Below are 23,531 nucleotides of genomic sequence, written 5' to 3'. Positions count from 1 at the left end.
ATCTGATCAACCACTGCTGTTACCTCCAGCAACAAGGAGGAGGAAGGAGCCCAGATATGTGTGGCATCTGCTCAGCAAATTTTTATTACTTCTTCCCTTAACTATCAAAACCAAACAAGTATATTCTCTCTGGGGGCAAAAACCTGCTTTGTTGACTCCTTTGCCTAGAGCCTCTAAAGCCCAGTTCTCAACCTGTAGGTCACAGCCCCTTTGGGGTTGAATAGCCCTTTCACAGGGGTCGCGTATCAGATATTCTGAATATCATATGTTTACATTACAGTTCCTAGTAGTAGCAAAATTATAGTTATGAAGTATCAATGAAATATGTATGGCTGGGCATCACCAGAGCAGGAGGAACTCTATTAAAGGGTCGTAGCATTAGGAAAGTTAAGAACCGCTGCTCTCGAGCAATACTTTGAATGTAGGACAACAGAATGGGAATTTCTACTGCATCACCATATTCTTGCCCCAGAAACAGCTCTGAAGTCCCTAGCATCATTTTCTAGAACATGCTTGTTCTCCTAGAGATGAATCAGAAAGCTTTACTATAAACCAAGTTTGTCCCACTGTCTCTTTTCACATAGTGTAAGAAATAAGGATGTTTTTATATATTTTCAAATGGCTGAGGAAAAACTCAAAGGACAAATGATATATTGTGACATGAAAAGTATGTGAAAGTCAACTATCAGCATCCAGGAATAAGAATTTTATTGATCCAGTCACACCCATTCATTTATGCATTTTTACTATGAGAGAATTGAATATTTGTGACAAAGACCATGAGCCATAGGAAGTCTAAAAATGCCCACAATTTGGCCTTTTCCATGACAGAATTTTTCCCCCTGATATTAGAAAGTATATCTGCAAGGGACTGGGGGATATATACAGCTCAGTTGGTGCATATTTTACAGAACCCTTGTGTGATCCTCAGAACCACATAAACTAAGCACAGTACATGATTATAAAAACAGCACCGGAAAGATGGGGTGGGAAGATTAAATTTCGAGGTCATCCTTAGCTGTACAGTAAGTACTAACTCAGTAGGAAGCTGAAATGATCCCTTCTTCAAAAAACAAAGCAAAGGGAGGAAAACAAGAAGGAAGGAAGGAAGGAAGGAAGGAAGGAAGGAAGGAAGGAAGGAAGGAAGGAAGGAAGGAAGGAAGGAAGGAAGGAAGGAAGGAGAAATGGAATGGAAAAGGAAATGAATTTGTCATGGAACAAAAGAATAACAATGGGGTGATGGGTGTAGGTATTTGAGGGGGCTGGTATCATCCTCAAAAGCACTCAGAACATCTTATCTATAATCATATAAATTTTGTTATAACTCCATAACATCATACATCAATTATCTATATTTATGTACAACATGGTAAAATGCTATTTGATACTAGTTTGTAAGAAATTTGATACAAAAGAACAAACTGATTTTTTTTCTTCCATAATTGTGATTCTTTATCTTCCATGGGGACTTGTGGTCTATTTAAGATAAGACTGTAAGCTCTCACTTATCGACTGAATGGTGCCACATCAAAATAGATCTCAGAGTGGGACTTTATTTGGAGACGGGGCTTTTAAATGGGTAGTGTACATTAAGAGGTGTCACTTAGGTAGCTTGTAATGCAAATTGGCTGCTACCTTTATAAAGAGGGAATTGTTTCAAAGAGAGGTACCAAGGACACACAGAAGCCATACAATGGCCACATTGGGCTGGAAAGTTGGCTCAGAGGTTCCAAACACTCATTGCTTTTGTCAAAGACCTAGGTTAGTTTTCCATAACCTACGTATCAGATCTATCAACTCATCTGGCCTCTGTGAGCACCAGACACAAACACGGTACACGGATGCACATGCAGATAAAACATTCATAAACATAAACAAAGTTTTAAAAGAGAAAGTCATCTGAGGACATAGCCAGCTATCTGGATCCAAGGACTTCATCCCTCATCTGGTCCTCCAGCATCCTGACTTTCCTGTCCCTTTTTTGTGTGTTTTGGTTTGTTTGTATTGTAAGCTACCTTGAGAAAGAACCTGGCACTCAAAAATTTGCTCTTCTCACAGGCTCCTCCCTGACCTGTCAGAAGGCAAGGTATTTACCCCCATGGGTTCCCCCCGACAGGCGTGTTCCCTCTATATCTCTATTTCCCAGCTCTCCCTTTTCCTTCTCGATCAGCAATAATGTATGACTTCTCTATTTTTCCTCCTGAATATTACATGGAAAACTTTGATCAAAGGTCTTTTGATGTAGATTTTTATAACAACCGCTTCTTGGGTCATTGGATGTTTTCATCCTAATTTAGAGAGACATCACTGTTCTATTTTGAAAGGATCTGGCAAGTCCTTTAACTATACAATAGCCGACATGAAACTTCAGCAAACTTCAGTATCTGGGACTTTTCTAGGGGGACTCAGCTGTATTGCCTGCCCAGGTATTCTGGTAGAGATAGGGGAATGCTTAGTACTTGGGAACACACATTTTGGAGCACAGTTTGTGGGCTCCAATCCTGGCTCACTGGACTTACTAAAATAATAGAACCTTTAAAACTCCCCTATCCTGGTCCCTCACTGTACTCAAGTAATAAGTGTGTCTATATTTTACAGTAATTGAAAAGATTGCGTTAATTTAGGAAATAGATAATAACTTGGGCCAGAATAAGGTTTACTATGGCTAAATTTAGTTGTTTTTTTACATACACAAAAGGTAGTTATTACATTCTTATAATTCAGCACTTGCCTCCTCAACATACTCTTTGTTCCTGGGCAACTAGTGTGCGCTAAAGCTGTTCACATGGTTTTAAATATGCCATATTGCATGAGGTCCAAGATGCAACTCTTTTATCCCAGACTACATACTATGATATATAAAGGTTTCTGAGTACCTTTAGATGACATTCAAATCACACAAATTTTAGAAATCACTTTCATGTGTAGTAAACGTGCAGGCTTGGAACACAACTGCTAATGGATGTGAATCAGTGAGAGCATTCCTATGTGTTACGTTCTCGTGTAATTTAAGATGACTGATCAGTAGGTTTGTAGATCTCGGAGGGGGGATTCTATCCATCAAGCAACATTTTGAAAAGGCCAACCAGGAGTAATAAACTTACAATAACATGCTTCCCACGCTACTTTAATTAGGTGCCTATGACCGATGCATTGCTCCTCTTTTTTGATTTATTTCTCCTATAGTGTTAATTTTCCTGGATGAAGTAACAGGAACGTTTTGGGCTGGGATATTCATGAATACTTTCTTGACAAAGAAAGGAACTGATGAGGTCTTTAGAGACAAAGAAATGAAGACTTCAGGCGAATGAGAGGATTTCTGAACTCATAGGGAACTCGTCAGCTGTTTATAAGAATGCTTAAGACTTGTTCAAATTTCACAATTGAAATATGTTTGCACTCAATTATTAGGCTTCAGTGTTTCAGCTTCTTAAGCTATATTCATGACTTTCCCTTTACAGGTGAAAAGAAAATCATGGTTTTAAGGAGAATTGTGGATGTAGCTGTTTATTATGTACTACACAATCTGAACATTGTTGTCTTTAGACAGAGCAACTGTTTGGGTATTGTTGAAGCATGGGAAGGAGGACATAGAATTGTGGTCAAGTTCAGATGTATTTTGTACCATGATGGATTGGGTTTGAATGCCACCTTTACCTCCCAACAGCCTTAGGCAAGTTACTCAACATCTGTGAGACACAGCTCCCTCACCTGTAAGGTGGGAATTAAATGTATTTCCCTCATCCTGTTTTAATGACAGAGTGAGTGACGCCTAAAGAATCCTTACAGCACTGAAATGTGGCAAGTGTTTAGCAAATGACAATCCCTGCAGGCTGGGGGAGCTAATACACCTCTGATCTCTTAGCTCTCAGTAAGAACTGGAGAGGTGGTTCAGTGGTGAAGAGCCCTGGCTGCTCTTCCAAAACAACCAGCACCCACATGGTGTCTCACAACAACATCACTCGAGTTCCAGAGAATCAGAATCTCTTTTCAGGTTCCGGGGGCACTAGGCATGCCCATAATGCAAATATACAAAAACCAAAAAAAAAAAAAAAAAAAAAAAAAAAAAAAAAAAAAAAAAAAAAAAAAAAAAAAAAAATGGTGACGACAATAAAAAAAAAAAAACAAGCAAAAAAAAAAATACCCTCATACTCATAAAATAAAAGAATATAAATTTTATTTTTAAAGAACCTGGTTCCTTTCAAAAGTATTTCATCAGTTTTTAGTTTTGAATATTTTAGAAGCTGTTTGAGTACAGGGCGAAGGTCTCAATAGAAGCCGTGTAATTCCAATTCATGAATCAGTGACATCTCGGAACACATGCTGCCTGGACGTCTTCGACATAACTTCTGAAGCTGTTTCCGTGCAAGTCTATATGCTGACTTGAGCGGTAGAGATAAGGGGTAGCAGAGGCAAGGCTCTGTGAACATCCTTGTCTATTCCACATTCTGCTCTGAGATGGATATGGGAGGAAACCCATGGGAGGAAACCCAAAGGATGACTGTCTCTCTCCCAGTTGTTTCAAAGACAAAGGAAAGACATAAGTAAGAGAGTTTATGTCAGTACACATTTTATCATAAATAGAATTTTCTCTACCAAAGCAGAAGGGAAAGTCCCCACCAGTGGCTCAATTACGAGACTGATTTGTATCATTGTGGCTGTATAGTCTGAGAACACCTTGCGGGTGAAGGTTTAGTTCCCTGTGATGCTGTGCCTGCTCACAGTGAGTGGAGCCATACTAAGGGAAAAGGATAAGACACGCCAGTCATCAGCATGGGTGATAATGGGCACGGATGGAAAGGACTAGGTAACTGGCCCACAGGCAGAGCCTTTGCTGGGAGGGAAGATACACACAGACTCAAGCCCAGGAGCCAGCAAATCGTTCTGTATGGGTTAAGGGTAAAAATCCTTGGAGACACATTTCTCAAGTTAATTCTGCAACTCAGCCTTTACCTGTGCCCAGGTCCTAAACTTCACCACACCCCAATCTGGGCTTGTAAATGAGGGAGGACTTGTGAGGAGAATTAATTAAGATGGCACAGAGATACTGGCAAACACAAGACAGTGCCCAGGTAGCATCTGTCTCAGGTTGAACTTCCATAACAGATGAGATGTACAGTTCAGAAGGCTGGAAGTCCAAGATGGCGGCAGCATGGGCTCTAGGGAACATTCTGGTGAAACCACACACACTCGCCCTCCTTGTCGTGCCTACTGTCTATGCCAAACTACCTTCTAGACCCAACTGCTCCCCTTGCTATTCCTACAACATACTCAGTAATATTTGTTTGAATGGCTTCGTTACTCATGGCCTGTGTCCCTGCCCTTCAAAGGACTCTAAGGACTTCCTTCCTTTGCCTAACAGGGAGTGACTAGTCTGCTAGCCTTATCTGTGACAACTCAAGGAAGTTATACCACAAAGATCCTGTCTTTCACCCCTGTCAGGCTGGTTCCAGGCCCCCTTCACGCCTGGAGAACATTTACACACTCACATGTGTTTACTCCAGTGTGAACAATAGATGAGCCCAGTGGTTCACCACACAGAACCCTGAGTGCCACCTCCTAGGCACAAACCCAAGTGGTACCAATTACCTGATCCAGCCATTTACTTCTTTGTACCATAGCTTCCTTGTCTATAAAGAGGAGATAAAAAGTTACGATGCATATAAACTGCTTAGCATGAATAGTTGGCACAGCCATTGTTGTTGGCATATAATTATCTAACGCTTTGCCAGGCCTTTTAAAGTCAGTAATAATACAGCAATTCATATGTGCATCCCTAGTGCCTACCAAAGTATCTATCAAGACACACACACACACAAACTGAACCACACATAAAAGCTCTTCTGAACAACAGAGCCTTTTTCAAAGGTATTAAACACTCTGTTTTGTGCCATGGTCCCCACTGACAGTGTGAAAATTCCATGAATTCATTCTCAAAACAATGAAATGTGTCTAGTGCTACAAAAAATACAATTATATTAAAATAAAGTCATCATAAATATGCAAAAATAAACTTGCGGCACAATAATATTGTGTTTCTGATTCATTAACAAAATCTAGCGCAAGCTCCAGCTCCAATCATTTCAGAGAAACAATGAGTTTAAACACTATTGAGAGTGATGTAGAACAATGAAGGCAGGCTAGAAAAATAACCACTGAACCTGTTGCCAAATCCAAGATCAAGGCTTGCACTGTGACTGTGTGTTGTTTTGATTAGCAGTAGACAGAAATGCTAACTTGCATTTAGAGACTGGCGAAACATAGAAAATGTTTCCCTACCTCCCAGTTTAAGGCATTTAAGACACACAAATATGAGGCTTGGTTTCCGGGAATTTGTGATGCCTCCTAGCAGAGGCTGCACTGTGTAGAGACGGAATTATGGGTTGGATTTTCTGAACCCACCCACTACACGAATTCAGCTCCCTCCCCAGGATGGGCACTGCCCGCCTGTCCAGCTTGCTGGAGTTCACTGAATGACTGGTGAAGCTTCAGAAACAAAGTGCTTTTTCCAGGCCCTTCTTGATGCTTTCCTTCAAACGCAGTCCAGTTTAGGAGCTTCCTTCTTAATGGCTTAATCATTACGTTCAGAAAAAGTAAACATGATACTTCGGCTTCAGCTGGAGAAGAAATATGTCCCGTTTGCAGTGCTGGTACCGCGTCGAAGGGCGAGGCAATTTGCACTAGAGAAAGCTCATTCTCCTTTGGGCTTCCGCCAGCAAGCTCAATAATGCTCCCTTTTATCTGGGTAGATCCTGGGCTGTTGCCCTGTTAACATTCAACTTCTCCTGAAGCCCAATCCTTCCTTTTGAATGAAACCCTGAAATCAGATAGGATTATACGTTCCTGGTTCCTCCCTCTTAGAAGCCGGCAGTTGGTATCATTTTATTAGTGGGTATTAACTGTACAAGGGAAAGGGTTTCATTAAGACATTTCCATACATTTATGTAATAGCTTCGATCATACCCAACCTGTCTGTGACCCCTTCTTGTCCCTTGCCTCCCCTTCGGCCCCTTCCACCTGCCTAACAGCCCTCCTTGTACTGTTGTCTTTGTTTTCCCACTACTACATATATGAGAGACACTCCATGATGCTTGTCTTTCTGAATTTGGCTTTTTTAAAAAAAATAAATAAAATAAATTCCTTCCATTTGTTTTCTTGTAAACCACAGGATTTTGTCCTTTTGTCTCACCGAGTAATATTCCCTTGTGTATATATACCACATTTTCTTTGCCCATTCCTCTGCTGACAGCCACCTAGTCTGGCTCTTCATCCTGGCTATTGTGAGGAGTGATGCTGGCAGAACTGTTGTGTGACTTTGATTCCTTCCGGTTTATACCCAGGAGTGGTCCAGGTGAGTCATTCATCGCTTCTATTTTAGGTTTTTGAAGAAGCTCCATAGTGATTTCCACCGCAGTTGTCCTAATATACATCCCTACCTGGTGCAGGACAATTCTGTATTCTGTCAATTATGTTTTACATAAACACTGGATTGGCCAGTAGCCAGGCAGGAAGTTTAGGCAGCACAGCCAGACAGGAAGTAGAGGTGGAGTAATGAGAACAGGAGAATTCTGGGAAGGAGGAAGCCCATTCCTTCACAGTCCTGTCCAGACACTGAAGAAGCAAGATGTGACCTGCCCTGCTGGAAAAGGTACTGAGCCATGTGGCTATCATATACTAGAATAATGGGCTAATGTAAATTATTAGAGTTAATAAAAAGCCTGAACTAATGGACCAACCAGTTTATAACTTTATAGACCTCTGTGTGATTTTCTTTGGGATTTACTGGCTGTGGGACCTGATGGGAGGACAGAAACCAGGCAGGACAGAAACCCCCACAAGCAGGCCCTATTGACAGTATATCCATGTTTACTTTCCCTCAAATGTTGATTTGTTGGCTTATTTGTTCTTATTTTCCTGGTGATAACCACTCTGACTGAGGTAGAATGGAATCTCATTGTAGTTTCTATCTTTATCTCCCTAACAGCTAAAGACCTTAAAATTTTTTAATATATTTATTGACTGTTTATAGTTTTTCTTTTGAGGGTCATACGTTTTATTCATTTATAAATTTGTTGATTGGATTCTTTGCTCTTTTGATATTTAATATTTTGAATTCTTTATGGTATGAATTAATACCCCCTCTCTCTTTTTCTCTCTTTCTCTGTCTCTCTCTTCCTCTTCTCTCTCTCTCTCTGTATAAGAAAAGACCAAAAAGAGACGGTTTCACTAAAGGAAATGCCTCTGTGCCTATAACTACACTGTCAGAAGAGAGCTGCACAAACTGATTTTCTGATAAGACCTGAGCTATTAGATGAGTGTGTTCTGGTTTTAACTAAAGTGACACCTGGCACGAGGAAAGTGAGAGACATTAGTGAGCTCCTCCGTATAAGGCGAACTCGAGTGTGTCTACCGCCCTTGACGGTGAGGTGTCATGGCGCTCATCACCCTAGTGGGAGACTCTAGTGGAGCCTGTTGTGGAAAGCATTTCCCAAACTCCAAGGCTCCGCGAGAAGATGGCTCTCACTGGGAAATCACCCGTATGCCCCCTTCCCTTTGCTGGAGAAGGATTGCCCATAATAAATGACAAAGAGAATAGGAATAATTCAGTCTGGTGAACATGAAATGCAAGTCCACTTGTGACAGTGTTTTTGATTAATCAGCAACACTGCACCAACCCAAAGAGGGAATTTCAAAAAGACTAAGGAACACTTGAATTGCCAAATTTAATTTTTTTTCTTAAATCCGAGAACACTTAGAGTGGTGGTGGTCTAGGGATGCCTGTCTCCATGAAGACTGGCAAGGATGGCCTCAAACACTCACTAGTCCAGAACTGACGGCAAGTGCCACGTTCCAAGTCAGGCTTCCAGTGTGAAAATCACTATCGCACGCTTGGGGAAGCTGCAGTAACGTTATTGTAACTTGTCTGCTGTTTCATTGTTTATAAAACAGCTAAAACACTAAACTGAACCAGGCCATTGTTTAAAAATATTATTAAACTCAGTTCTCTGGATCCCCGAGGGCTGTGAAATCCATAGACAGGCTCAGACAATTAAGAGTTTGTATATTTACAAAATGGCTAAACCCTATGATCCTGGAATTAAAAAAAAGAAAGAAGGAAAAAAAGCAATTTCAAATTCCAAAAACGATGCAAAGCAAAAGTTTGTCTTCAATTATATTCTAAGTTATTGTAAAGACGTTTCTATTTACATGATTCTGCCTCTGTTCATTAGCTTTGCGCTCTGTGCAATGTTTTGGACTATTAATTCAGTCAATAAGAACAGTTCAATAATTAGTTTTGCAGTGTTATTTATCTTGCACAATTTTGCAAAAACATTTCCCTCTGTCATTTGAAAGTGTGGGGCATTTATAAATAAGTGGCAGGAAGCTCAATCCAGTTTACAGATGTGAGTCGTTTGCGAGTAGAAGCTAGAGGCCTAAATTAAATTTCTATCGGTCTATGATTTGAAAGCCCTATTTTTCTTTATATCACATTATTAAAACTTAGTAGGATAACTCAGACCGACAATTCCCTATAAATTTGGATGGAAATAGAAAACACTATCCTGAGTGAGGTATCCCAGACTCAAAAAGAGGAACATGGGATGTACTCACTCATAATCGGTTTCTAGCCATAAAATAAAAGACATTAAGCATATAATGTGTGATCCTATAGAAGCTAAATAAGAAAGTGAACCCAAAGAAAATCATATAGTCATCCGCATGGAGAGGGGGAAGTAGACAAGATTCCAGGGCAAAAACTGGGAACTTGCGGGTGAGGTGGCATGGGGCAAAGGGGAAATGGGATGAGAAATATGAGAAGGGGAGGATGGGAGGAGCTCGGAGGATTGGGATGGTTGGGATATAGGAAGGATGGATATGGGAGCAGCGAAGTATATATCCTATCTAAGGGAGCCATCTTAGGGTTGGCAAGAGACTTGACTCTTGAGGGGTTCGCAGGTGTCCAGGAATATGTCCCCAGCTGGTACCTTGGGCAACTAAGGAGAGGGAACCTGAAATGACCCTATCCTATACTGATGAATATCTTAATTCTAGAAATTTCAATTTGGGGCGGCAGCATATATTTGGAAGAACAATGTCCAGAGCTGTAGTAACACACAGTTATTTTAAAAGTACAAAACTTGATACGTAAGGCCTCCACAAACTGCAGTTGACATATTTTATGGAGAAGGGAGAGAACAAGAGTTTATTTTGAAGGGTGACTTGAGGTGTCTGTTGTTTAGAAATAAAACTAGGTGTTTCTTTCGCCTTAAAATACAGCTTCTGATTTATCACCCAGCATCCTCAGGACTGGCCGTATGACTGGCCAGGAGCTAGGTGATGGGTTTACTGAGCCAGATGAACATTATTTTTACAGTCTCCTATCCAGTGTGCTGTCTGTCATCACGAGGACTCAGGGTTGGGAATTGACGGGTTTCAAATATTGATGGGCAAAGGCAGGCAGATGCAGAAACTTGGGCCTGGTCCAAGATATCCAAACCCCGCTGGTCTCTAATGTGAACCACGAAAACAGGCTGTGTTATGAAATGTCCTCAGCCTGCTATTTTCACATGGGATAAAATCAAATACCTGGGGAGAAAGCTGCCCTCTTGCTACCTTAACATGTGGCCATCTTGAAAGTGTCAGCACCCAGGTTTAGGGCTTCTCCACTTAGAACAGCCACTACAACTATGTAAGAAAACCAGAGAGTTTCATAAAATGGACTTGATGCTTTAAAAAAGTGACTCAAAACGATTTTTATTTATTTTTTCTTTGTTGCATTTAAAAAATATGTTTATTCATCCATGGCATTCAAGAGGGAACCTGAGAGGTGGTCGCTACTTCAGGGAGATGTCTCCTGTCAATATAGCCATGTTTCCTTTGTGACAAGTGACACTTGCTAAAGCTATGTGTGCCTCAAACAAATCTATGCTCCCCTTTCCTTTGCTGTCTCTGCCCCTGTGAATAGTTGATAGAAAAGCTGGTTCTCTATGCAAACAAAAAGAGTGTGAGATCCACAATAGTTATCTAATTTTCTTAATGAGTCCTTGTTCATCGATTGTCTGTTTGGGAGCAGAAATACTAAAGACTAGCTAAACACATTAAAAGGCATTCCGTACTGTGTTTGCAAAAGTCTATTGTGGGTATACATATGTGTGTGTATACAGGAAGTGTGAGTGCAAATGTAATGTTGGATGTGCATGCACGCACGCACACACACACACATAGAAATACATGTCAGTGTGGGGTGCTTAATATAAAAAAGTAGACTAGGGAGAAGCTACTAGAATTTCTGGTGGTAAAGGAAAGAGAGCATACTTCAGGATCTGAACAATTCCATTTAGTCAATAAAGGGATAAATCATGCCACAGCAGCTATTTTGCCTTGACGTGACTTTGAGTTAGAAAGTCAGTCCATCTCTGCACAGTACTTATGCAAATGCTGGCGACAGCAGTGGAGCTGATCACATTAGAACTGCAGGTTACTAGATCACCTGTGTGGCCGTGATGAAAAGATCAGCGCGTCTTCATGCTGAGATGAACTGATACAACGCGTCGGATCATGTCATCAGCAAATGTCATTTTAATAGCACCACAAATCACTGTGACACCAACAACCTCAAACAAATCCTCTGGATAGTTAAAAATGCTGATTTCTGCCCCAGCGGCCAATGAAAGATGTAAAACAAAACAAAGAGAATGTCTTCATGATGTAGCAACATCTAGATGGCAGGGTTTTCCATTTAAAGCACCCTATGTAGCCAGAAGAGAAGCTTTCTAACACTGTAAAGACTGTGGAGGGATAGTCCTCAGTCAGCTCTGAATCAGTTCTCAACCTGGGTGCTAAACATGGGAGGTGGTGGAGATTAAATGAAATGATACCCAGGTAAATCATACACAAAACAAATATGGTTTTCTTGAATTATATATATTTATGATGTTTAGATAATTGGTGTTCATATGTATGTGTGCATATACATATGTACATACATACATTTACATATGGTTTATCCTCTTGTCCTTGCAATCAGTGATAATTATTTTCTGCAAGGAAGAGTACAGGCAGCAACGTTTGTGAAGCCACCCTGACGTCCATAATGCCCTTACAGTCCAAGCCAATGTTTCCTCCTAACAGATTCACTCAAAAAAAAAACCACAACACTGACAATTTATGCTCCTGATATCCTATGATTCTTTGAGAAAAACAGATCATTAAATGGTACAGTTGCGGAATTCTCTGAGCATGAGTTCAGTCGGCCCACAAAAGTCAGCTGAGGACCAGGACAGCCCTAGCATATTGCGGTAACTACTGTCTGCTTCTCTCCTGAGCGGTCCTCTGCCTGTTTTGCATAAAGCAGGGGTACATAAGATAGGTCATTTGGTTTCTAGTCACTAAAAACTTAATAGAAGAAGGAGAATAAAAAGGATAAAGGAAGATGGATCGGATTTGGTTCTTTTTAGTCTTTTTAAGAAGTGAATTTAAGGTGGTCTTGGAAGTTATCTGAAGAATGCCATCCTATACTCCTTGAGAAGTACAGAAAAGGCGTATATGCGGCATCAATAATACAACAGAAGGCTCAGAAAAGCTTGGGAAATGTATTCGGAGCTCTGGATCGAGCAGCCCTGCCTGGAAACTCCGCTGATGGGACCCTGAATGTGACCACAGGTTATATCCAAATAAGGGCATCTCAAGTCTCACTTATTTAGAAATTCCTAGACTACAGAGTGTTAATGATGCATTCTGCCTACAGAGGAGAGTCTGTGATCACACCTAAACTGTTTCCAGGGTGGAATTATTTCAGAGTTAATAAGACAAAACTGTAAAATGGCCAAAGATTTGTGAAAGTGCAGTAGTGCAGAATGCAAATCATTGGCTTTTCCTACCACCGTGGGTTCTCTATGCTTCCTCACTGGGCAACCTAATCCTTGGTGCTTGCACCCACAAAATTAAGCATTCCTTTTGAAATATTACAAGCAGAGTATCCATCTTGTTATTCTCTTTTATTTCCCTTGAACAAACATGAAAATGCTTTCTTTTGTCTTTTATTTATTTTAGGAATGTATAAATATCTCTGGGAAAAAAACTTTTTGAGTTATTCCCTTAGTGTGTGTGTGTGTGTGTGTGTGTGTGTGTGTGTGTATGTGTTCATATTCATGGGTGAGTGCATACACACATGAAGATGCCAGTGGACAACCTTCAAGGTCTCTGTCCCCCAGCCATCATACAGCTTTCTGAGACAGAATTTGCCAAGTGTGTAAGATTGGCTGGCCAGTGAGCCCCAGGGGTCTAAATGCCTCCACTAACCCATCACTGGGATTACAAGCATATACTACCATACCTGACTTTTTTATAGGGGCTCTGAGATTGAACTCTGGTCCTTCAGTCTTCAAGGCAAGCACTTAATCGATCCAGCCATTGCTCCAGCTATTTCCTAGTCTACAAATAGAAGGTCTGCTTTCATAGTCATCATAACCATGGCACTATATTTAGGCTTCAATACTGAGCATATAGTGTTATTTACCTAAATTTCAAAATGATGGTTGGGGCTACTCTCAACTGGTAAGGATGGATATAGTAGTATACTGTGAAAATAATAACATAAAATAACCACCCTGCTTTTCAGTTCCAAAGCCCAATGCAAATTCCTACTGACAACAGATTTACTTCTCTAAGCAACTCACAGGAAATGTTCATAATGCACACACAGATATTATTTTTCATATTTTATTTTTGAAACATTAAATATGCATACATACATAATAAATAATCCCCGGAGAGTTAATTTCTTAATCAAAGTACACATTGGATCAATCTACCAACACAAAGGTAAACTTGAGGTGGGGGTTAAGTTCTGACTGTAAAAAAAAAAAATGCACACCTTCCACTTTTTTTTTTTTTTTTACCTGATTGGATTTTAATCAAATCTAGGAGATATCTCCAATTAATGTTTGGTCTCAAGGACAGTAAATGAAAATGCCAGTCTGCTTCCAACACACGACATGCTGGGACCTGGGCTGGAGAAGCATGGCTTGGCAAAGAGTACATGTGTGTTCTGCCTTGCAAACTGCAGTGTTGGCTGTTGCCTCTCGTGTATTCTAGTTAGTGTTTTTCTTATAATCTGTTTTCAGAGTACAACAAATGAACTGAAAGATTATCTTGAAATTTTTTTTAATTTAAACACCTCACTTTTTCCCTTCCCTCTCTTCTTCCTAGCCCCTCTCAGTACCCTTCCTCCAACCCCTTCCATGATTCCAATATCAAATTGTTAGCCTCTTTTTATTTAATTATTACTATTACAAAAACACATGTATGCACAAATATATAGATACATTCTGTGGAGTTCTTTTCTGTCTTTCTCCCTCCCTCCCTCCTTTCCTCCCTCCCTCCTTCCCTCCCTCCCTTCATCCCTCTCTCTCTTGCCTTCTGTGTATATGGTTTCAGGACTGACCACTTTGTATTGATAAGCTCATTTGTGGGAGAGGCTAATTCTCCCGCTCCAAGTAGTTATTAGTTGTCTAGAATTTTTTTTATTATTATTTTATTAACTTCAAGAACCTTTGAAAGTATTTTTCCTCTACTGGGTATCCAATGTATATTTTAACCCACAACATTATAAGAACAAAATAGAACAAATATATAAAATATGTTAACAAATTATGAAGGAAAATAGTTTTCATTAAACCAGATAGAAAGTGACTAATTTAGTCGCCTCAATCATCTAAAATCTTCTCTAGTTTTTATTCTTTCACATAGCCACTTTTTTTATTAATTTATTTATTTATTAAAGATTTCTGTCTCTTCCCCGCCACCGCCTCCCATATCCCTCCCCGTCCCCCAATCAACTCCCCCTCTCTCATCAGCTCTAAGAGCAGTCAGGGTTCCCTGCCCTGTGGGGAGTCCAAGGACCTCCCACCTCCTTCCAGGTCTATTAAGGTGAGCATCCAAACAGCCTAGGCTCCCACAAAGTCAGTACGTGCAGTAGGATCAAAACCCATTGCCATTGTTCTTGACTTCTCAGGAGTCCTCAGTGTCTGCTATGTTCAGTGAGTCCGGTTTTATCCCATGCTTTTTCAGACCCAGTCCAGCTGGCCTTGGTGAGTTCCTGATAGAACATCCCCATTGTCTCAGTATGTGGCACACCTTCCACTTTTAATGATACCATTGTAACGGTGAGCTCTAAACTGTGCAGTAAGCTATTGGCACCCCCTAGCCTGAAACAGGAGAGTGTCCTTATGCATCAGTTGTGTTCATTATTATGAATCAGTGTTGAAAATTCAGCTTAAAAGAACTCTTGAAGGCCGAATGCTCCAAAGCAGTCAGGAAAAGAATGTGCCTCCTCAGGACTTAAGGTCAACAGTAATGTCCAAACCATGCCCAAATTAGCCACAGATGCAAATCCGTAAGAAAAGTCTTTCCTGGGAAGTCGCATTGGTTAAATCAACATTGGGATGTAGAAGGCTGGAAATTTTTAAAAATTATGCTTACCTATGAAGTTAATTTAAGCATTAAAGTCATTAATATTGCAGACTTCTAATATTATTACTTTGAAATTCTTCAAAGGTCTGAAATCTACCAAAAACATTTAAAATTATAATTGTTCAGCAAGTGAGAGCTTCATCATGAAATTGTGTCCTTGTTTTCCTGGCATTCAAATACCTTGCAAGTTAACATCCCTGTAAACATGGCTCAATTGCTCTGTTATCTTTGCCCTCTAAGACTCCTTGTACAGCCAGTCACTGGGCTAGGCACCAACAAACACTGACAAGTGAAGAGAGATACCTTCCTTCCTGAACCACTGGCTAGTGGAACATGGCATCCCTTCCTTTAGCTGTATGACCTCAAAAAACAACTTCTTAAACTATGAGCCCACTGAGTGTTGGGTAATGTGAAGAAAACAAAGCCCCTATTGCAGTGCTGAGAAGCAAATTGACACCCAGAATTGTCACTCAACTGATGGGAGTTATCCTTCAAAACGGTAAAACGTCAAATCATCTAAACAAGGTTGTCTGAGATGAATTCCTGAGTAGAGGAATGGCGGGTGCTTCTTGAAGTATAGTCTTCCAGACCATGATGGCTGAAGAAAAGATATCTATGTTACCAGCCCAGGCAACCGCTTCCCAAAAGCACCAAGTCAGATATGGTAACCACAAGAGTTTTGATGCCTCTTTCATGAGGAATTTCATCTGGTCTTGGGAAGAGATGCGGAAGTTCCTCTCTTAGAACTGAAATTCACAGTCTGTCATAAGAAGTAGCCCAGAGGACTGTGATAAAAATATGAATGGTATCATAATTTGGTTCTTGAGCTACATTTTTGTTAAGCGTGGCACAGCTTAGGAAAATCTAATAAAACATCTGACAAAAGCAATAGATTCGGGCTGACAGCATGGCCTTGGGGCATGTGCTCCCTCTGACTGTGAAGTTAAGATGTCACAAAGATCTCAAGCCTTCCCTTCACTTTACCCACGAAGTATTGGTGGCGAAGTGAAGTACAGAGGCTGTCATATTTAAATTTTAAATAGATTCATATGGGGAAGCATGGGATTTTATTTTTTTCAGCAAGATTTTTGTACTCATTTCCCATGGAATCAAGAGGAAAAAGAGGAGCAGTGCCTTTCTGCTCTATCATGTTGGGGCCTTTGATGAAGCTGCATTTGCACCTACTCACAGATCCCGCTGAAATGAGAGGATAAGTGTTTCCCAGAGGGCTCAGTTTAGGATGAGTTTTACAACCCCTCTCCTGGGTCTTTCTTTTCCCTCCACCATGAAGCTACTTCTAAATTTAGATCTAAAAAGAACCAATCTCATATATCTGTAGACAGAGGCTGATTGTTCGTTTCCCAACTGCTCAGACTTGAATAGAAACTATACAAATTACAATGCTGTTCGGCCAATGACTCAGACATATTTCTAGGTAACTTCTACATCTTGAATTAACCCATTTCTATTAATCTATGTATCAGCATGAGGCTGTAGCTTACTGGTAAGGATTTGGCATCTGTTTCCTTCGGCATCTACATGGTGTCTCTCTGACTCTGCCTACTTTCTCTCTCTATCTCTTCCAGCCTGGCTATATTTTGCCGTGCTATAGGCTAGAACAGCTTTTTTATTAACCAATGTTAATAAAAACACATTCATAGCATACAGAGAGGAATCCCACCCCCATCAAATGCCTGCTTATACCTGGGTGGATGTTACTTTCAAACTCCTAATTTTTCTGATGTAGAACAATCATGTGTTCATTCATTTACTTTACATAAGTATGTCCTAAAGGAGCAAGATACATGGGTGAAAGGTGTGAAAAGGATATAAGTTTAATAAAAGTAGCTTATTAGGTGAGTTTTGTTTGCAAGGATGAAACAATCTATTCTATGACCAAACCCAGGGATTTGCACCAAAGCCCAGATTCTTCATCAACTAATAGACCACTATGTTAATCATATGTAGAAACTCATAAGTAAAGAAAACAAACAGAACTTCCAGTTCTCACAAATAATTATATAGTGACCTTTTAATTACAATGGGGAGAAATTAAGAATCAAAAATAAGAGAAATGGACCCCAGGTCTTTGATATTAGCTCCACAGCCTTTCTTTGAAGAATAGCAGAGAAACTACTGGATTATTAAGAGGAATAGGATTCAGACAAGTCAGAAATGAAAACAGAAATCCTAATAATCTGAAGTCTCACACAGTGAGGTGGTTTGTGGGGCTCGGAGATCGTGAAGCGCATGCTTCATTTCATGAACTAACAAGAGGCTGCTTTGAAAAATCATTCAGGTTTCTCGGAGGGACAGACTGGATTCCAATTGTATGGATACCAGTAAAGGAAAGGACATTTTAAAACCATTCAAACCAGAGAAAGAAGAAAGTGCCAAATTCATTTGTGCAGTTCCAAAGTTATGAAAAAGACTGAGATGCTTAGCTCTTTTACAGATTTTGGGTGCTAGAAGCTGATGAATTGTACCTGACAGAGGAGGAGGAATGTCTGTAAAGCAGAAACCGGTAATTAGTTCCAGATCTGGGCTCCATAGGACGCAAAACCTTATCAGCTGAAGAAGTGACATTTGGTTGTGTTCGGTCCTGTTGTTCATATTGATACTATTAATTGATCCCCCCATAGTAATTCTTATATCTATCTTGTTCTTTTGCTGTTTATATAATATACCCCTAAACAAAATCAAGAGGATATTTTATCAAAAGGACAAAAAAATACTGTTGTGAAATATACCAATGCTTTTTGTGTGTGAGTAGCAGTATATTCACTGAGCAAACATTTTTATTTTACTGAAAACAGATTTATTTGTCTTACATAAAATATTCCAGTTTCCCCTCCATCTACTGCTTCCAGTTCCTACCAACCTCTCCTCCAACTCAGATCCACCTCCTTTCTGTCTTTCTTTAGGAAACAAACAGGCTTCCAAGAGATTATAACAAATATAATGTAATACAATATAATAAGACAGAACAAAAGCTACACATTGGAATAGGACAAAACAAAGAAACAGAGGGAAAAGAGTCCAAAATAAGGCACAAGGGACAGGTACAGATGCAGAAGCCTACTTGTTCACATACTTGAGGATGCCCAAAACACACTAAACTGGAAGCTATAAAATACACTTGAGGGACTTATTGGTTAAAAAAAGAGAAAAAATATATAAGTGAAAGAAAACAAAAATGAAGATAAAAAGTAAGATAAAATTAAATAATAATGATGATGATGATGACGATGATAACAGTGATAATAGCCTTGACCTGTCATAATGAGACAGGAAAACTACAAAGATGCTGAATTCATTTTCTGTTGGCCATCTACTCCTGGGCACGCAGTCTACTCTTAAGAGGAGTTTGTTTTCCCAGTGAAATTTCCTTAGAGAAAACCAAATTTTAATTTTAAGAGATTATAGTTTGGAAAAAGCTCATAGATTAAGGGATAAAGGCACAGGTCCACCTCTCCTTTCAGCTCTAGGACACCGTCTGGTACAGACCATGTAGGCCGTGTGCATGCTGCCTCAGTCTCTGTGAGTTCACATGTGCAACCATCCTGTCGACTCAAAGGACCTCATTCCCTTGGTGTCCTCCATCCTCTCTGATTCTTACAGCCCCTTTGCCCTCTCTTCCATAGTGTTCCCTAAGCCTTGAAGGGAGGTATTTGATTGATACATCCCACTGAGGACTGAGCGTTCCAAAATCTCCCACTCTCCTGCTGTGGGTCTCTGCATTCCTTCCCATCTGCTGCAGGATGAAGCTTCTCTGATGATGGCTGAGTAACACACTGCTCTATGAATATAGCATAAGGCCATTAGGGGTCATTTTATTGTTACATTCTTTCAGTGAATCAGTAGTATTTGATTTTAACGTAGGTCCTGGGGCTACCTAGTCACCCAACCAGTGCCAGTCTGGGTTCCATCTCCTGGAGTGAGCCTTAAATCAAATCAGATTTTCGCTGGTTATTTCCACAAGCTTTGTGCCATCAATGCACTAACATATCTTGCAAGAAAAACACATCGTAGATCAAAGGGCTTGCAGCTAGGTTGGAGACTGTGTTTCTCTGTTGGTAGCTCACAGGATACCTTCCAATACTAAAACCACTAAAACTTAGGAGGGAAAGCTCTATGTAGGCACCAGCTCAATTTCTCTGTGCTCAGTGAATTGCACAGAGGTTGTTTCCAGCAATAGGATCTTGCTGTCAGTTTGGAGAGTCTTGTCTAGGGGACCCCTTTGGCCAACAACTCAATTGGATGTAACTAATTCCTAGTAGTAGAAGTTTCATCTGATGGCAAGAGATATCCAGTTGAGGCTCTGTATTACTCATTATATGGTGATTTCATTTAAGTCCCCTTCATGTATGCATATTTAGGAAGCTTCTACTGTGTTGGGTTTCCATACCACCCCTCAAATGGCCCTTGATTTAGCTGTCTCTCCCCATCTTCTCTCCATTTCCCTTTCCACTTCCCATTCCGACTTTATCCTCCCATCGAGCCCCTACTGCCATCTAACCATTACTGTCTATTCTATGTTCCTTTCCTAGGGAGATATGCTGCTCCTCCCAGTCTCTTACTCCATACCTATCTACACCTAACCTCTGTGATTCTATGGACTGGAGCTTGCTTATCGTTGACTTAACAGTTAATATCTACGTATAAGTGAATACACACCATATTTGTCATTTTGAGTCTGGGATACCTCACTTCTCAGAAAGATTTTTTTCTAGTTTCAGCCATTCAACTGTAAATTTTGCTCTTTTAAATAGTTGAGAAACACTCCATGTGCAAATGTAACCCATTTTCTTTCTTTCTTTCTTTTCTTTCTTCCTTCCTTCCTTTCTTCCTTCCTTTCTTTCTTTCTTTTTTCTTTATTTCTTTTTTCATCTTTTTTTTTTTTAATACAGGGATTCTCTATGTAGCCCTGGCTGTCCTGGAACTTGCTCTGTAGATCAGGCTTGTATGCTAGGCTAGTCTTGAACTCATAGAGATCTACCTGCCTCTGCTACCCAAGTGCTGAGATTAAAGGCTTATGCCATCACTGCCCATACCACATTTTTTTTCTTTTGATTTTTGAGACAAGGTTTCTCTGTAGCTTTTGGTTCCTGTCCTGGAACTAGCTCTTCTAGACCAGGTTGGCCTCGAACTCACAGAGATCCACCTGCCTCTGCCTCCCGAGTGCTGGGATTAAAGGAGTGCGCCACCACCGCCCGGCCCCCATACCACATTTTTAAATCCATTCTTCTGTTGAGGGACATCTAGGTTTTCCAGTTTCTTGATATTATGAATAGGGCAGCAATGAACATGGTTAGGCAAATGTCTCTGGGGTACAGTGAAGCATTTTTGGGATATATACCCAAGAGGGATATAGCTGATTTTTGAGATAGACTGACTTCCATCTTTTGGGGGAAGTGCCACACTGATTTTCATAGTGGCTATACAAATTTGCACTCCCCCAACATCGAATGAGTGTTCCCTTACTCTGTATTTTCATCAGCATGAGCTCTCATTGTTTGGTTTTGTTTCATCGTCATCATTCTGATATGTGTCAGATCAAATCTCAGACTAGTTTTGATTTGTATTTCCCTGTTGACTAAGGCTGTTGAGCATTTCCTTAAAGGTTTCTCAGATATTTGACTTTCTTCTTTGGAGAATCATCTGTTTAGATCCATACCTCATTTTAATTGTTACTTATTTTCTTGATATCTTGTTTTCTGACTTTATATATTTTGGATATTAGAACTTTATGGATATGTAATTGGTAAAAATCTTTTTTCATTCTGAAGGATGCCAGAACAAGCACTTTTTATTACAACTTTATTTGTTTGTTCCTTGAAACAAAAAGCAATTCTAAAATGATCGAAAACCTTAATAAATACAATTAATGGAATTCTTCAAATATGACAAAATTTATGAAGTTTATAAATGTATGTGTGAAGGTATGCCCACATACAGATGTGTGTACACGCATAACTAAACAAAGATGTGCATGTGGATGATGACGTCTTTAAAGAATTAAAAATGTTCTCTATATACTGTTAGGGCATTTTCTTTTTAATTTTTTTAAAAAAGATTTATTTATTTTGTCTTGTGTGAGTGAGTGTTTTGCCTGCATATATCACTGTGTAACACACATATGCCTGGTGCCTATGCAGAGTTCAGAAGACGGCATGGGATGCCCTCAAGTTAGAAATGGTTATTCTCAGCATTATGTGGGTGCTGGGAAAGGAACCCAGTTCCTCTACAAGAGCAAGAAGTGCTGTTATTCATTGAGCCATCCTTCCAGAATCTACATCATTTTCTTTTTAAGTCTTTTTTATTTAGTTCACTTAATGGTGGGATAGTTAGGAAAGATTCCCAAGAGATAATATTCAATGATAGCAAGGATATGGGTAAATAGACTCTTCTGTAGACTGTTGACTGAAGTAAAATTGGTAAGCAGTTTTTAGAGAATAATTTGGCAATACAAAATAAATTTATAAAAAAAACATGCATTGGATCATTAATTCCACTTCTAGGAATTTATGGAATATCAATGTACATTGATGGATTTTCATAGCTATTTTTTATAATTTAGTCTGCAGAAATAAAAGTAGACCTTTTCAGTGTGTGATAAAGTACACCATGATAGCTATAGAAACCACTTAATTCCATACACCAGTTAAAATGATGACACCAGTGTGTATGTATTGACATGGAAAGAGGTTCATTGTTAAGTGAATAATGGCTTTGTAAGAGGTAATGGGACTTGATTCTACACAGTGCTCTAAAAAGCAGAAGGCGGGCCCGTGCTTCTTTTTCACAGTTGTTGGTTTTTACTCCTTGATAGTGTCCCTGGTTTATCAATCAAGAAACAAAACCCAGAGATCTGAAGTAATTTGCCAAAAATAAAGCGGCTAGCAACTGACGAACGTGAGCTTTAAAAGCAGGCGTTCTGGCTATGGAGAGCGCTGGCTCACTCTCTCCAGCCTAAGCCTGTCACTGTCTAGACACATGCGGGGACTTGCTCATAAATCCACTCCTGTACGCAGACATACAGAAAACAAAATATAGAATGACATCCATCAAGACTTCACGTGGTTATCCTTGAGTGACTAAATTTTTACTTTAATTTCTCTTCAGCCGTGCAGACTGTGGTGAACAGTATGTTGTGTGTGTATCCATTTTGAAGAGGGAGAAACACAGATAGCTTCTGCTCCCTGTAACCTGAGCATATGGCAGGGGGAGGGGCAGCAATGTTACCTTCCTCACCAGCTCAGGGATGGAGTGATGGAGGAGCTGCCAGGGCCAAGGACGACTTGCTGCCTCTGATCACTGCCCCTTGAACAGCATGAGTCTCGCAGCTGGCTTGAATTTGAGAGTGGCTCTTCAGGCCAGTGGACTACTGCTCATGTGCTTCTAAAAAATACCGTAGTTGTTTGCATGAATGCTCGTCGCATACAAAAGTCTGTCTCTGTAGTTTTCCTTAAGGGGTTGACTCCTGTTAGGTCTTAACTAACATTTTCTTAGCGTGGACCCACAAGCGTGAATATCCAGGCAGCAAAAATTGGAGTTAGTGGATTATAAAAAAAGAATAAAGAAAAGAAAGAGGGCACAACCTGAGAAGAGGTATAGGTGGATAGGCCTGGGAGGGATTAAGGGAAGGAGCAGGGGGTAAATACAATCCAAGTACATTCCATGCATGTGTAAGATTCTCAGAGAATTAAGAAATATTATATATGCATATATACTTATATACACGTATATATTTATATATACATATGTGTATGTGTATTATATGTAGTCTGTCTCTAGCACAATCAGATCCAGGTTGCCTTGTTAAGCTGCTGCAAGTCCTAGAACTTGCTTCCAAGTCTAAGCAAAAGTAAAAGTCTCTGTGCTTAGAATTTACGTAACTAAGAGATTGCAAAGCACAGCTTGCCGGCGCTTCCCTTTCATTTTGTTAGCACATTTAACCAAGGTGCCTCGCTCACTGCCATTTCCATCCAATGAACCTTAAGAAAGGACTGCTGGGGACCCCCGAGAAAACGTCATTCTTTTGCACATCTGCCCTA

Source organism: Chionomys nivalis, chromosome 2 (genome assembly GCF_950005125.1).
Source record: "Chionomys nivalis chromosome 2, mChiNiv1.1, whole genome shotgun sequence".
Lineage (NCBI taxonomy): Eukaryota > Metazoa > Chordata > Mammalia > Rodentia > Cricetidae > Chionomys > Chionomys nivalis.
Note: the sequence above shows the minus strand (reverse complement) of the source record.